We start from the raw sequence: 6296 nt of genomic DNA, 5'->3' as shown, positions 1-6296 counted from the left end.
ACTATCAAAATTGTTCAAGTGTTCCTTTTCCTAAATTCAACATCTGTAGTTTGTTTTCATTTTCTCTTAGACTTTGGGGGCTCTATCATCCAACTCCCAAATAAATAAATACATGAAGACTTATTATTACTTATTAATGCCCGGCCTTAGCTTGGCTTATTTCTTGGCAGCTTTTCTTTTATTTTTTTAAAAAAAATATTTATTTTATATATATGAGGTTCTATCTGCATGTATGTCTGTGTGCCAGAAGAGGGCATAAATCCCACTATAGATGGCTGTGTGTTACCATATGGTTGCTGGGAATTCAATTCAGGACCTCTGGAAGAGCAGCCAGTGCTCTTGACAACTGAGCCATCTCTCTATCCCCATAGCCAGCTTTTCTTAACTTAAATTATCCCATCTATCTTTTACCTCTGGGCTTTTCCTTTTTTCTGTTTCTGTATACCTTTTCTTTCCTTCTTACTCCATGGCTTGCTGTGTGGCTGGCCCCCAGTGTCCTTCTCTTTCTTCCCTTGCTCCTCCATCTCTCTTCTCAGATTTCTCCTCCCATTTATTCTCTCTGCATGTCAGCCCCTCCTATCCTTTCTCCTGGTCAGCTGTTGGCTATTCAGTTCTTTATTAGATCAATCAGGTGTTTTAGACAGGCAAAGTAACACAGTTTCACAACGTTTAACAAATACAACACACCACTGCATCATTTAAAAAATATTCCATAGCATAAACAAACATAACACATCTTAAAATAATATTCTACAAAAACAGCCTCACCGCATTTATTGTTACTTACTAGATGACAGAAATTCTGCTAGGGGGTCTATCCTGGTTTGGATAGACAAGTGGTCCAACATATCTGCAACAAAATCCTTTTCTTTTAAATGATAACAAATTTAAATTTAAAATGTTTTCTCTGAATAGCATTTAACATAATTCAGTTTGGTCTCTCCCAAATTTCCATCTTTATGATTGAATAGAATCCAGCAAAAGTTCTAAAAACTGGCTATTATGTTACACATCCATATTCACAGATAACTCGAAACATGCTTCTACCAGTCTAGTAAGATTCACAAATTGGTGTTTTTTTCTGAAAAAAAAATGCTTTGCTTTGAATTTAAAAATTTTAAAAACAACAGTAGTCTTAATTTTAGTAGGAATGTAAGAAATATATTTAAGAAATTTTAACTTTTTAAATTTCTCCATCTAACAATGTTTGAGGCAACCTTTAAGAATTCATTAAAATTATAAAATCTGTTCTAATGATTAGACAGGGTCTTTTATTATTTGCTTTATTTAACTAATTTTCTCTGAATTTTTTATTTGGGCTTTTTATAGAAATATTAATTCTTTTTTTCAAATCTGAACTCAAAGACAACCTACTCCAGAAACCTTCTGTTCATGTTACCTTTGCTTTCCTACAGTGTCTGTTGCATGACTCTTCCTGGGACAATGTAAAGAAATATCTCTTCACTCCAAACAGAACCAGCACAGACAACCAAAGAAAGCCTTCCATCCAGGTCCAGCTTAGCTTGTTTGGTTTACATACTGAAGCATGAGAAACTTGAAGGCAGCTACATCACTAAAAAAGACCCACTCCAAGCATGTAGGAACCAAAGGCAATGACACCAGTGAAGAGCATCACTCCAATCAATTGTTTACATAACATCATATCAGGAAGGAGAAGGGCCTTGTGAAGCTATCAGGAGCCTTCTGAGTCACATGAGCCTCCTTCCTCCAGATGAGAGAATGTTAACAGGATTGGTTTCTACAATGTCTCCTTTGGGCGGCCACAAAGGCTTTGTTTCGGCACAAAACAAGCAGCTTCACGCTATTAGGACTCTATTGGACATTTATACTACTCTTTCATGTGATAAAAATCTTTCTTTCTACCACAATTTTTAAACAATATATTGACTAATGTTTAGTCTACTGAACATAGCAACTCGTTTTGCAAATAGATGATTAAAATGATTGTTAAATTGAATCAAAGCCCACTACTGTATTGAAAATGAATTGTAACTGGGCTTAAGTGTTTTCTAAGCATAAATTTCAATTACTATAGGTTTTGGTTCAATAATCTTGAGTTTTATAGTGAGGGAATGTGTAAATAATAAAACCTGCATGTCACATGTATGAAGGGACTTAGAGTTATTAAATGCATTAAAGCATTAATTGTTGAGTAATCGGTAGATAGCTGGATGAGAAAGAACAGCATGGGGCTCAGAAATTATTAAGATATCAATGACTGCATAAGAGAGGGTGTGGGAGGTCCTTCTGTCTATGTGTTGCTTTTATTGGTTAATGAATAAAGGAACTGTTTTGGGTCTATAGCAGAGTTATAGGGGAACAAAGCTAGGTGGAGAAAACTAAAAGGAATGCTGGGAGGAAGAAAGAGTTGGAGAGATGCCAAGGATCTGCTGCAGGATCTAGGCGTGCTAAAATTTGCTATGTAGGCCATGACCTTGTGGTGATACACAGATTAATGGAGATGGGTTAAATTAATATGTAAGAGATAGCCAATAAAAAGTTAGAGCTAATGGACCAACAGTGGTTTAATTAATACAGTTTCTGTGTAGTTATTTTGGGTCTAAGCTAGCCGGGCAGCCAGAAAACAAACAAGCAGCCTCCATACAACAAATTGGCGCCCAACTTCTTTCCACAATGATGAGTCTTGAACTGCCTCTGTTAGCACTATGCCATTTGTGTTATTTGCCATTCAAGAGACATAAATAATTCATATGCAATGATGAAAATAACAACCATTTAAACTATAGAGAAACAAATATTCTTCAACTGTATGTTGGGTTTCCACTTAAACTTCACAACCTGCCAGGTTATTACTCCCATTTTTTGCAAGTAAAAATCTTGGCATACACGATTTCAGGAGGGCAGACACCACAGCTGTTAATATGTAGAACTGAAGACTAGCCTTTTGCAATCTGACTCCAGAGCTCAAGTCCTTAGCTACAATTATGAGTTGCTAAGTAGGCGTTGGCACCCTCACTTTATATTTGGTAAAATGAAGTTTTGTAAAATGTTAATTAGCCTTTTCAGAATAGTGTGTTCTATAATTTCAGCAATAAGACTTTTAGATTATTAGTAAGTATAAAATCATAAATTTAATCAAATTATTCCATTAAAATTCAAATGAAACCTAAGCAAAAAAAAAACTTTTGGAAAATGTTGTTAGGAATATTTCTTAAGAAAGCCTCTCCGCTGACACAAATAATTCCAAACAAACATTCCCAGACTCCTTAGATATAGGGGTGTCAGGGGGCTGGGGTCTCACTTCCAACCAAACAGATGTTAAATTTGTAAAGATGTTATTGTAACTTGAATATTTCCTGTCTCCTACTAGTAGTGTTTTCTGTAGTATACTTATTAATTGACTCTTCAATAAATCTGATGGTTTACTGTAGTTTGTGAGTCATTTAAAATAAAAATCCAAGACTTCATCTTTTGCTAAATATAAATAGATTCAGAAGACCCATCAAGTTTCTTTTTAATTTGGAAAAGGTTCTCACACACCATTCATGTAACTTTCCTCAGCTTTCCAATTTAGCTTTGGTGCCCAATTTAGAAAGCAATACTGCCACCAAGAGGATAAGAGGTGGAAATGCACAGTCAAAAGAAGGAGCGTGTGACTTGGTTCCGGATTGCAGAAACAGTTGTGTTGTGACCTGTTTCTTGAGGAATTACTGAAACAGTCCAACTACTAAAGGCTGTAATTGGCATGTGTGAGAAAAATGCTGCAATTCTTGGTAACTTATGCTTTCACCCTCGATGAAAGTAAAACACGGTTGTGCGGATATAACTCTCTTCTTGGCAAAATCTATTAACTTCCCAACAGCTACATTGGGGTTCCAAAGTATATGAAAAATATTCTAGATAGAAAAATTTGGCTAAATCGGTCAGCATTGAAGAGAACAATGAGAACATCTAGCAACCAGTGCTAACCCCATCTAAAAAAAAGTGACTAAATCATGTCTCCCCAGAGTCCTGGGGGCTAAGAGTTCACACCACAAGGCCTGTGCTTACAGCAGAAGAAAGATAATGACTCATGAAGTCATTGTGTAATTTACAAAATTCTTCTCCCTCCATGTGCTTTCTTTCTTCTAATGTGAGCCCTGGAAAGCAGAAGGTGTGTCATTGATTCAGTGTAATTCATCAATATATTTCCAAGTGGGTTTTTTTTTTGGGGGGGGGGTTGTTTTGCATTTAAGAAATCATTGCATAATACAGAGTCATAGGGTTTATAACCTAAGTTATTTTCTGCAAGTCTGAGGTTTCTCGATTTGGTATATGCAACTTCTTTAGTTTTGGAGTGGTGTGATACAGTGCCTCATACAGATAAATAATTATTCACTCGCGTGTTGCTTAAAAGGCTGTCATTCTGCCTACTTATTTACCTTCATAATTTCGTTTAAAAAACTGTCCACATACATGTAAATGTAGTTTTTTATTCTTTCCTGATGCTAAACATCTAGGTTTAGATGGGTTTGCAAACACGGCTCCTAGTTACAAATTGAGAAAAAAGATAGAATTGGCAATACTGAGGCCTAAAGTCAAGATCGCTTTGAAACAATCTAAGAGTGTGCCCCCTGAACTAGATATTGATTTTGCCGACTCTTCATCCAGATATTCAATTCCTAATCCCTGGTGTGATGTAATTTAGGGATAAAACATTTGTGGGAGTAACTAAGGCTTTTTAAGATCATTACTGTGAGATCTTAATCCAAGAGGGTTGTGGCCGTTGAAAGAAACACTAGAGAGTTCTCCACATGTGCAGAGAATAAAAGTCATATGAGAATATGGCCAAAATTAGATGTCTGCAACTGAAGAGCCTGGAAATGAACCCTAATGGCAATGTTTAGGAACACAGACCTCTGCCGTGTAATCTTCCCAGCCTGTGGAATTTTGTTAGATCAGCCCAAGCACAGCAACACGGCGGGGGTTCGGGGCCTTTAAAGAACCTAAAACAGGGCTGGGCAGTGGTGGTCACGACTTTAATCCCAGCACTCGGGAGGCAGAGGCAGGCAGATCTCTTTGAGTTCGAGCCAGCCTGGTCTACAAGAGCTAGTTCAAGGACAGGCTCCAGAGCGACAGAGAAACCCTGTCTCGAACCCCCCTCCCCCAAAAAGAACCTAAGACAGGGAAAACTGATTCCCTGGTGATCGTGTTTGTGGACCCTCAGTTGCACTAGTCTTTAATGATATGCTGTCCTGCCCAATCCAATCTGACCCGATGAGTTCTCTAGCTTCCTCCACCAACACTCCCACTCAGCAACTGTTACCATCTTGTTCAAACGCATATTCTTGAGTCTTAAGCAGAAATCGCCACCTTTAGGAATCCATACTGGTATTTCTGTAACTTTGTATTGTAGTTGAGAAAACTGACAAGGCACCACAGCAGTTTCATGGGGTATTGTTGTTATTATTATTATTATTATTATTATTATTATTATTATTATTATTATGTGGAGACACAATGCAATAAACATTTTACTGCTTTTTAAATGAGGGGGGGTCTTGCATTTCCGTTTTGCAGTGGACCCCATATTCTATGCAGTGGTACCTGAAGTCGTGTGTGTGGCCAGCCCCCGCTAGCAACTTTGAACAAGGCAATTAATTTCGATGTCAGGTTTTGTTTTTTGTTTATTTTTTTTATGAAGATAAGATTCTGGACTTAATTCGTGTAAAGAGTTTGGCCCAGGACATCCTCCTTTATAATGGTCCCTACTAGAATGTGTAACTAGTAGCTGATCTAGTTCAGAGTCTCGTTTTATATTTCTTATGCCCACAGATCCAGCTCTTCAAACACAGTTCTCACAGGGAGTAACAAGTGTTCCTCTTCTATTTCAGATATCCGTTTTACCAAAACTCAGCCTTTCCACATATTCGCGCTTCGGCCGGTAAGAAGCAAAAGACACCAAGGAAGGCTCTTAAAAAGATGTCCTTGAAAGAGCAAAAATCTTCACAAGCGCTAGACTTTAGAACTGAGCAAAATCGGCAACTCAAGCAACTTGAACTGTTCAGGAAAACGTTCTCCGCTCCTCCTCAGTACCGACCGTCCAGCTATAACGGAACACAGTGGAACAATCTCCGGGAAAATTTCCCTTCTCTGCAAACATCAGCTAATACCACGCCCACTGGAGCGCTCGCTTGCCTGGTTTCCACGGAAACGCTCCATTCCGGCCCTTCCCATTTCCGGTACCGCCGAAAAGTCCCGACTCTTTTTTTTTTAGGCGTTTGCGCGCAGGACGGTGAGTTTTGGGCGGAAGAGGCCGCCGTCGGTGGGCGTGC

This window comes from Microtus pennsylvanicus, chromosome 4, assembly GCF_037038515.1.
Source record: "Microtus pennsylvanicus isolate mMicPen1 chromosome 4, mMicPen1.hap1, whole genome shotgun sequence".
Classification (NCBI taxonomy): domain Eukaryota; kingdom Metazoa; phylum Chordata; class Mammalia; order Rodentia; family Cricetidae; genus Microtus; species Microtus pennsylvanicus.
The sequence above is the reverse complement of the archived record's forward strand: the minus strand, read 5'-3'. Positions refer to the sequence as shown.